The sequence below is a fragment of the Nicotiana tabacum genome, chromosome 22, assembly GCF_000715075.1.
Source record: "Nicotiana tabacum cultivar K326 chromosome 22, ASM71507v2, whole genome shotgun sequence".
Lineage (NCBI taxonomy): Eukaryota > Viridiplantae > Streptophyta > Magnoliopsida > Solanales > Solanaceae > Nicotiana > Nicotiana tabacum.
This window is the reverse complement of record NC_134101.1, coordinates 59,178,633-59,189,706: the sequence shown is the minus strand read 5'-3', so window position 1 is coordinate 59,189,706 and position 11,074 is coordinate 59,178,633.

The window sequence follows — 11,074 nt, the reverse complement described above, 5'->3', positions numbered from 1 at the left end:
CAAGCCTAAGGACTTATGAACTTCCGAATTCCGAAACTAACGTCGATTCGTACCAAAACAACTCCGATTAACCCCAAATGTTTGCACACAAGTCACAATTGACATTACAGACCTATTCCAACTTTTGGAATCGGAATCCAACCCCGATATCAAAAAATCCACTCCCGATCAAACTTTCCGAAAATCTTTCAACTTTCCAATTTTCGCCAATTTACGCTGAAACGGCACACGAACCTCCGAGACTTAAATTCCTGGCTCGACCTTTTCATCTCTTGTTGATTTAGAAAACTATAACCCTCTTTACATCGAATAATTGCATACGTAAGAACATATTACTTGTTCTAGGTTTGAATTATTCTTTGTCAAAGAATTATAATCAATTAGTTTTATATAATTTAATTATTTTAATAAAAATAAAAGAAAAATAGAGAAAGACTAAGTACGGACAACAATTTATGTCAAACAACATTCACTAGATTTTTCTTATTCTTAATTAATAACTAGTATTAGAACCCGCGCGATGCGCGAATCGTATTAAAAAATACTAATTATTTCAACTTGCGATATCTGATATTTAAGCATATTAGATTACATTACTTTGAAAAATAAAAATTCAACTTCCATTTTGATTTTCAATATAATATATCTCATAAAAATATATATATGAAATTAAAGGAAGCAGATCATAATCGAATAATATTTTTTTATTATATTATCCACTATTAATCGAATATATATATATATATATATATATATATATATATATATATATATATCTTGGTACCTTCTCTATTATTCTATTTTTCAATTTTCTAAATTAATCAATAATATTTTTGTGTATTATGTACTTACTTTATTTTTTAATTAATTCAAAGTATAAATGTCCTCATATTATCTCTGTTTCTCTATTTATACATTTTTCAAAACTACCGTGATATTTTAATTAGTTTTCCGCATCTAGCGTTTTTACCTATAATCAGAATAATATCATATTTAGTACTAATTTGTGATATTGAATTTGTCCAAACTAAAAGCAAATTTGTTATTTTATTATAGTATCTACTAATAGTTTTTATTTTTATATTATGTGTCATAACCAATTCAATTCTTCTTCTCTTTTATTTCAATACATAAAATGCAGTTTCACAAAAATCCCAAAATCCGAGGGAGAAATCACACAAATATTTTCTTTACTATCCTAATCTACGTGAACGACATGAACTTTTACCTTGTCTCTTACATTCAGGTCAAACCAATTAATAAGTAAGCTCTAGGAGTATTGCACCCTCGTAATTATTTGTTTCTAAGCACCCTAATCTATTGCACCCTCATGAATTTATAATTCTAAATATAAATTGTAGAGTATCACTCATGGATCAAATCCACCTATCTCGCAACTCTTTGGGGCTAGTTCTTTCAGCAAAAAATTATTAGCAAAATTTCAGCAAAGTAAGCATATGACAATTTCGATATTAAAATCTTAAATTTTAAAAAATCTCTTGTAAAAGTATCAATATACCTTTTCTTGCAGAGAATGCTTGTCAGTTGATGTCATAGTTTCCAGTTCCGTGTAGATCCAACTGTATTCATCTCGTACTTTTGAAAAGCTAAAAAGGTCAAATAGTTAGATGTTCAACACCATTTTCTTTACAAATAAAAATTTCAAATAAAATAACGCCTAAAACACTATTTAAAAAAAGCGATGAGCACTCCCATAAATGCGCTTTTAATTAAAAATATTTCACTTATCAACTACTACAACATTGAGTCGTGACTCTATTCTCGTACATAGACCCCTGTTAACCAAATCTCAGAGATGAATATCTGCAAGAAAATTTAAATTAGCAACTTCAAAAACTAAATAGAACACATTCACTTTTATAAGCCACCAATTCCACAATTCATAATTCAATCTTGAAGTTCAATCTTTATTTTTAACAAAAATATATTATCGAAAAAAGCAAAATTATTTATTTTTCTGGAATCTCAAAATTGCATTTAGAACATAATTATACCACCCTCAACAAAACCTCAAAATACTTCGTTCAATGATGTGGATTCTTCACTATGCAGGAGACTGCATCATTGTGGCCATCTGTTGCTTCAATGAATGGCTTTGAAAAAATCTGAAAAATATAAACACTAAACTTAATGATCAAATCAAAGATCATAATAAGAAACTTAGAGTAGAAAAAATAACTTTCTCTAGTAATGTTATTGTATCTACGATACGAATATATTTAATTGCCTTTTCTCGATTAGTTTGATAACTTTTAATTTTGTCACGACTCAAAAATCCTAACCTGTCGTGATGGCATCTATCTCAGTACTAGGCAAGCCGACAACATCAATAACCCACGATTTCCTTTAAATTTAAAATGTAACATTTAATGCAATACCAAAAATCTAGCAATTTTCGATACAACACTCCCAAAATCTGGTGTCACTGAGTACATGAGAATCTAATACGAGTACAAGTCTGGAAAATACGGTCTATAATAGTTTGAGACCAAATACAGTATACAAGGATATAGAGAAGGAGAGACAAGGTCTGCGGAACACGGCAGCTACCTCAAAATCTCCTGAAAATCAACTGTGCGAAATGATCAACACCCGCTATATCCGAAAATACCTGGATCTGCACACGAAGTGCAGGGTGTAGTATGAGTACAACCAACTCAGCAAGTAACAAAAATAACTAAGGAACTGAAGATAATGACGAGCTACACAGTTATAGTTCACTTTCAGTAATCCCAGCAAAGAATAGACCTGCTTTCGAATCCGGCAGTTTAAGTCAAATAAATTTTATACAGTTCAATTTCAAGTAATCCGGATATAAATTCTTTCAGAGATTTCACAACAATGACAGATAGCAACCAAGTGCAACAACAAATGCAAAGCAAGTACAGCCTCTCAGGCAACAATCACTCAGCTCATCACAACAACTCAACCACTCGCCTCTCAGCCCTCAGCACTCACACTCAATGGGTACCCGCGCTCACTGGGGATGTGTACAGACTCCAGAGGGCTCCTATAACCCAAGCGCTATAATCTGCACGGACAACTCACGTGCTATAATATCCTGCACGGACAACTCACGTGCCATAATATCCTTACCTCACTAACAGGCCCTCGGCCTTACTCAGTCCTTCACCTATCTAGTCTCTCGGGCTCTCAGAAATCACACAGATCAGCCCAAACAAAGATAACATAGTGCATCAACAAATATCAAGAAAGATTGAGGTATGATTCGCTAGTAAAATCAAGACTGAGCACAAGATAGCAATTAGCAAATAATTCAACAAGTTCGTAACCTCTGTGGGTCCCAACAGTACTATCACATAACCTAAGCATGATTTTTAACATAATTTACAGTCAAATTTCTTCAACACAAAGAGAACTTATAGCTAACAACAGGTTATTTAACTTTACAGTTTCACGGGACGGACCAAGTCACAATTCCTTCGGTGCACGCCCACACGCCCGTCACCTAGCATGTGCGTCACCTCCAAAATAATCACATGACACAAAATCTGGGGTTTCATACCCTCAGGACCAGATTTATAACTGTTACTTACCTCAACCCGTGTAATTATTTATTCCGCTATGCCCTTGCCACGAGAATTGGTCTCCGAAAGCCTCGTATCTAGCCACAATTAATTCGATTCAGTCAATACAAATTATTGTAATTAATTCCATAAGGAAATACTAATTTTTCCAATAAAATCCAAAATTAAAATAAAATCCAAAATTAACTCAAAAATCGACCGTAGGGCCCACGTCTCGGAACCCGACAAAAGTTACAGTATATGAACGCCCATCCAACCACGAGTCCAGCCATATAAATTTTACCAAAATCCGACACCAACTCAACCCTCAAATCTTCAATTAAAGCCTATGAAGATTTCTACAATTTTCAACCCAACCCTTACCCATTTGAATTAATAATCTTTCCACAACCTTATTGGTATGTATACATAATACTCTTACACCCAAGAATCATATTATTAATCACCCATCTTTACTTCAAACCCGAAATTAAAGAATTGGGGAAGGAAATTCTTACCTCTTTGAAGCCCTAGCAAGATCCTTGTGAAATCTTCAAATCTTGAACAAGAATTGATCGATAAATGACCAAGTCTTCACTTTCTCTCTCTAAAATACTCTCACCTCTCTCTAAAAATCAGATTTTTGGCTCAAAAATGAGCTTCAAGGGCTATAAATCGAAGTTGGGTCGGGTCAAAAATTAGAAAGAATGGAAGCTCTGACGCAATTATGCGGTCGCATATGCGATTGCATAACAGGTATCCGGTTCGCATACCAGCCGCATAATTTGGCCTCCAAAGCTGGGCGTTACTGACTTGTTCTGCGGTCATTATGCGGTCCGCATACTTGTTCTGCCGTCGCATAATGCCCCGCAAAACAAGTCTGCGGTCGCATAGTGCACTGTGGATTTTTCTCAAATCTTGCCCTCCTCCTGCTCCACTTTGCGACCATTATGCGGTCCGCAGAGTGATTCTGCGACTGCATAGTGGTCGCAGAAATGACCATTTTCCGACAAAAATTTCCTTTACACTTCGGTGCATTGTTCAACCCAAAAGGTCCGAGCTAATCTCTGTACTATTTGATCTACCTCGGCACCACCAAACCTTAATTTCCTTAGCAAAATTTCTCCGAGGTCGTTACACATAAGTTAGCATCCGGTCAACCTTTTCAACTTAAATTCTAAACCTTGGAACTAAGCGCTCTAAATTATTTCAAAACCTCACCAAACCCAAACCAATTACCCCGGCAAGCCAAATAACAATTGTAATTCATAATTTGAGCAGTAAATGGAGGAACGGGATTGCAATAGTCAAAATGACCGGTCGGGTCGTTACAAATTTGGACTCTTTTGTGATCTTGAGACTTCTATGCAATCTTAATACTCTCTCCTGAAGTAAAAGACAGTATTGAATCTTTTATTTTTCCCTTATGAAATATTTTTAACTTGAGCATTTCTTTCTCTTTTGTAAAATATCTTCTTTTCATAAAATCATCACTGTAATAAATATTTTTTTTATAATGTATGTCACGCTCCGAATACTGGGGTGGGACGTGATTGGCACCCGATCTAAGCAACACTTCGAGTGAACCCATACTAAGATGTGCTAAGAATCATGATAACTGAATTAACCCAAAAATGTGGTCATGGCATATTTATTAGCTATAAACTAAATTCAATATAAGAACTAAGTTATAAATCTCAACGAAATACCAAGTTGAGAACAGAAACTGTAATGACCTGACCGGTCATTTTGAGATCTAGCACGTCATTCGGCAGTTTGGGGCCTTGAGTAGCTTCACTTAAGGTATTATGACTTATACGTGTGGTCGGAATTGAATTTTGGTGGTCGGAATTGAATTTTGGGAAGCTCAGAGTTGATTCAGATAGAAAATTTTAATTTCGGAAGCGTTGAGTTAGAAGAACTGACTAAGGTTTAACTTTGGAGTAAACGACATCGGAATCAGGATTTGAAGGTTTCAATAGGTTCGTATGATAATTTTTGTCTTATGGGCATATCCGGATGTTGATTTGGAGGCCCGTAGGTTATTTCGGCGTCAATTGGCGAAAGTTAAAAATCAGATGCTTTTTTTGGGAAGTTTGACCGGGGGTGGACTTTTTGATATCGGGGTCAGATTCCGACTCCGGAAGTAGGAGTAGGTACGTAATGTCAATTATGACTTGTGTGCAAAATTTGAGGTCAATCGGACTTGATTTGATAGGTTTCAGTGTCGAATGTAGAAGTTTGAGGTTTTAAAGTTCATTAAGCTTGAATTGGAGTGCGATTCATGTTTTTAGCGTTGTTTGATGTGATTTAATATTCATCTAAATTCGTATGATATTTTAGGACTGGTTGGTATATTTGGTTGAGGTCCCGGAGGCCTCGGGTGAGTTTCAGATGGTTAACAGATCGAAATGGGACTTAGAACAAAGCTGGAATTTTCTACGTTCTTGTGCAATCGCATCTACGGAACTATTCTCGCAGGTGTGGCTGGCAAGGAGCAGAAGCGGATTTGGGGCTTGGCCTGGGGCTGCGACGTAGGTGCGTGAAGCTTTCCGCATCTACGAGCCCGCAGGTGTGAGCCAGGAGCCGCAGATGCGGAGTGAGGGGGAAAGCTGGTTCCGCAGAAGCGAGACCGCAGAAGCGGACCTCTTGTCCGCAAAAGCGGGGAGGCCTCGCATTTTCTAGACCGTAGATATGGTTAAGTACTCCGCATAAGCGGAAATGCTGGTCAGGCTATAAAAACATAAGGGGTCCGACATTTTATCATTTTTGGACCTTTCAAACACGGGTTGAGGCGATGCTTGAGCGAGAATTCAGGAGAAAACTTGAGGTAAGTCACTTGTGATCATTGTTAGTCAATAATATTGAATTATCATTGAGTATTTCGACTAGATTATATGTTTTTGAAGTGAAATTCGAGGATTTGAGTCTAAGGATTTGAAAATAAGATTGAGGATTTGAAGGTCGAGTTGACGTCAGATTTTGGTAAACTTGGTATGGTTGGACTCGTGGTTGAATGTGTGTGTTGAATTTTGTGACTTTTACCCGATTTTGAGCTGTGGGCCCGGGTTGACCTTTTGGGCCAAATTTTTAATTCTTTGCTAAAGTCGTAGTTTCATTATTTAAATTAGTTTCTTGTAGTTATATTTATAGTATGTAATTGTTGTGGCTAGATTCGAGCTGATCAGAGTCGAAAAGTCAAGGTAAAGGCATTCTTATCGATTGATTGAGCGAGATTTGAGATAAGTGACTTGTCTAACCTTGTGTGGGAGAAATTCCCTTAGGTTTTGGTAGTGTTTTAACAATTCGTGATATGTAAGTGCCGTGTATGCGAGGCGACGAGTGCGTACATGGGCTAAATATGGAAATTTCAGTTCTTGCTGAGTAGTTTTCTTTTAAATTCCTTAACTGAATTGCCTTAGCATGTATAGTTATCAAGTTTAGCATAGTATCACATGTCTACATGTCTTAACTCTTACTTGCAATTTGTGCAACATGCTTAGTTGAATTATCTGTTTCCTTGATTTTATATTCAGTCTTTAACTGTCTGATTCCTTGTTGTAAATTCATTGTTCCATAGGTTATGAGTTATGTATTTACTTTTGGGACTACGAGGCGGTACCTCGGGAGCTCCCCCTGTCATGTATTTACTTTTGGAACTACGAGGCGGTACCTCAGGAGATCCCCTGCTACATATTTACTTTTAGGACTATGAGGCGGTACCTCGGGAGATCCCCTGTTGCATATTTACATTTGGGACTACGAGGCGGTACCTCGGAAGATCCCCCTGTTGTGTATTTATGTTTGGGACTACGAGGCGGTACCTCGGGAGCGCCCCTATTATTTACCTCTATTTGTTGTGATGTTACCTCTCTGTAATTTCTCGTTGTTCATTTCTCAGTCATTTCATTGTATTATTATATTTTCTGCCTCATTTCCTTTTATTCTAGTAGGGCCCTGACCTGACCTCGTCACTACTCTACCGAGGTTAGGCTTGACACTTACTGGGTACCGTTGTGGTGTACTCATACTACACTTTTTGTATAGATCCAGGTACTGCTTACCAAACCAGGTACTAGTGAGCTAGGCCGTATGTGGAGACTTCAAGGTACGTCTGCCAGTGTTTGCAGACCTCGGAGTCCCCCTCTATCCTTATTATATTGTTTTCCCTACTCTCTTTAGACCCTAATGTATAGAGACACTTAATATCTTCTCTTAGAAGCTTGTGATTTATTTGTGCCGGGTTTTGGGAGTTGTAATTATCTGAATCGCAGTTTTTATATGTATTTCATATGTTGAGATTTGAGTTCAGTTTTACATTCAGTTATTCCGCAAATTGTTAGGGTTACCTAGTCTTAGAGACTAGGTGCCATCACGATATCCTACGGAGGAAAAATTGGGGTCGTGAGAGAAACTGTATAATATCTACTAGACTAAGTCATTAGCATCTAAGAATACCTAACATTTACCTCCTCGGGGCATACCCCATATGTTAAAACAATGTAAATAAATACTAAATTTGAGTCCCCACCGAGGAGAGAAATAGGGCGTAGCTGAGTTGAAAGCTAGTCCTATCCAGTAGGGCCGAGAACGTGATCAAAAATATCTGCATCCATGAAAAACAAAAATAGGCCCTCACGGGCTAAGTATCACGACGGGATACCCAACAACTCTCATAGGCTACCCCCTAAGAAGGCGGAGCGGGACCTTCTGGGATAAACACAACACGAAGAAAAAATATCGACATAAAGCATGTAAGCAGTTTAAGATCTGACAATTGATAATGGGCTGAAGACTGAAACTGTAAGCTCAACATGTAAACAAATAACTAAAATTGGAACTTTAAGTAATAGTTAAAATGAAATATAATTTAGGTTACACGTAGTGGCCCTGTGTAACAACCCGACTTGACGTTTTAAGAATTAATTCCCCGTTCTATAACTTAAGGTCTCGAACAGCTTAGTAATATGTATTATGACCCGCGGGTGTGGTCGAGTTTGATTTTCGAAATATTCAAAAATAAATTAAAAGAGCAATTCTTATTTAGAAGTTTAAATGAAAAGAGTTGACCGGAGAGTTAGCTTTTGAGCAAACGATCCCGGGATGGAATTTTGATGATGTCAATAGGTTTTTATGGTAATTTCGTACTTAGGTGTATGTCCGGATTTGGATTTGGAAGTCCGTAGGACAATTCGACGCATTTTGGCGAAAGTTGGAAAATAGACGATTTTCGGAAAGTTCGATCGAAGGTTGAATTTTTGATAACGAGGTCGGAATCCGATTCTGGAAATTAGAATAGGTTATGTCATTAATGAATTGTGTGCAAAATATGAGGTCAATCAGACTTGATTCGATAGGTTTCGGCATCGAATGTAGAAGTTGAAAATTTCATAATAGACTAAAGTTTCAAGTGAGTTCGCATAAGACCTAACTTTAAATGAGCATAACTCTCATGATACAAAATGTTATATAGTTTATTACCTATCAAATTAAATATCTTTGAGTTTAGTTTCTAACACTTCAATCCATTCGTCATTTGGATATTCCTACAAGAAGTTATGACCAAATTGCCAAAGGCTGAAAAAATGCGATTCTGCGACCAATTTTGCGATCGCAGAATAGTTATGCGATTGCGAAACTGCTTTTGAGACCGCAAACTGGTCGTAGAATGGACCAGAACAGCCCAGTTCTGGGCACCAAATTTTGCGACCATTGTGTGGCCCGCAGACCCATTCTGCGGTCCATTATGCGACCGCAGACCTGCTTCGGAAGGTTAATCTTTCTATTTTCATAACCCGACTCCATTTTAATAAATAGCCTTTGGGGCTTATTTTGGGGTATTTTTCTGAGGGTTTTAGAGAGAGGTAAGAGCATTTAAGAGATAGAGAAGGAGGGAATCTAGCATTCTAATCATCCAATATTCAAGAATCAAGGAAGCTAATCACAAGATCTTCATCTAAGAGGTAAGATTCAACCCCTAGTCTTCAAATTTCGAGTTTGGGGTAAAAGATTGGTGATTGGAAGTATGATTCTTGGGTGTAAGGGTATTATGTATATATGCTTGTACCAATAAGGTTTGTGGGAAGATTGTTGAGATCAAATAAGTAAAGATTGAATTGTAGAATGAAGAAAATCTTGTAGAAGAACCTTGTAACTAAATTTGCACATCTAGTGTTTGATTAAATGCTCAAATGAGCTGAAACCATGAAAATCTTCCTGATTATGGTTCACTTTTTTTATGTTTCTAAATAGATTGAGGTTGCTAAGATTTTCGTAACCTCGTAGTAATGTAAGGAAGGATCAAGAAAGATTGGAGCCGTCCGGAGGTCAATTCACGTGAGAAATCTATTTTGGAATATCGACCTAAGTTCAAAAAGGCAAGTATCTTGCCTAACCTTGAGTGGGGGAATTACCCCTTAGGCATTGAGTCTTATGTGCCATTTGTGAAATGTGAAAAGCCGTGTATGCGAGGTGACGAGTACGTACTCAGGCTTATATGTGAAAAATTTACTGAGTTAACGTCTTGAGCATATTGTGTAGTAAATTGGATAATTATTGGTACTTATTTAATCTTCTATTTGCCATACCTCAATTCGCATTTATTGAATTTGTTTTTATATGACGATTTGATGTGAATGTTACTTGTATATTTATGTGAATTCCGTGAGTTTGATGGTTTGATATTTCTTGGAATTTAATTTCATTATGGATTTTTCCTCTGCAAATAATAAATTAAATGAGCTTAAGAAGAGGTGTTTATATAATTATTGAGAATTTGGATTAATGAAGGCGTTGCCCTATGCTGAGTAATTTCTATCTCTGTTGATTGTTTTTGAGGTCTTATACACATTGTGTGGAGCCTTCGGCTATTTGTTGTAAAATTAATTGATTTGTTATATATTTGGAATTGGTTGTGGCCATTGAGCAAATTGTGTTATGAATTGATTTTGTTATGTTGCCGTGATAATATTCTGTGTAAATTGTTGAGTTATTATTTTGAGGATATAAGGGTGTCATTTCACTATTGATATTATGTGGGTATAAGGGTGGCATTTCACTGTTGTTATGTGCGTTGGGATATTGTCTGGGCGGAGCGATAAGGGTGGCTATAGGAGAGATAAGGGTGGCTATAAGAGCGAGAAGGGTGGCTATTGATATTGTCAGAACGGAGGGATAAATGAGGCTATTATAGGCGTGATAAGGGTGGCTATAGGAGAGATAAGGGTGGCTATTATCAGGGATGATATGTGATGATGTGGAGTGGTTGCATTGGTAATTTTATGTGATGTTGTGATTTTCCTTGTGTTTATTTTTATACATTGTGCAATTTGTTTTGTTGTTGGTAAATTGATAATAGTCTGATTTATGTTGAAATTGGGAGCCTGTGGCTATTGCCAGGAGGTTGTATAAAGAAATGTGGGAACGAGGTACCGTGAGTAAATAATGATGATATTGGCACGTGAATTGTCCATGCAGTTGGGATATGAAACATGGCCACGAAGTGCCGGAAAAAATATGATGGCTTT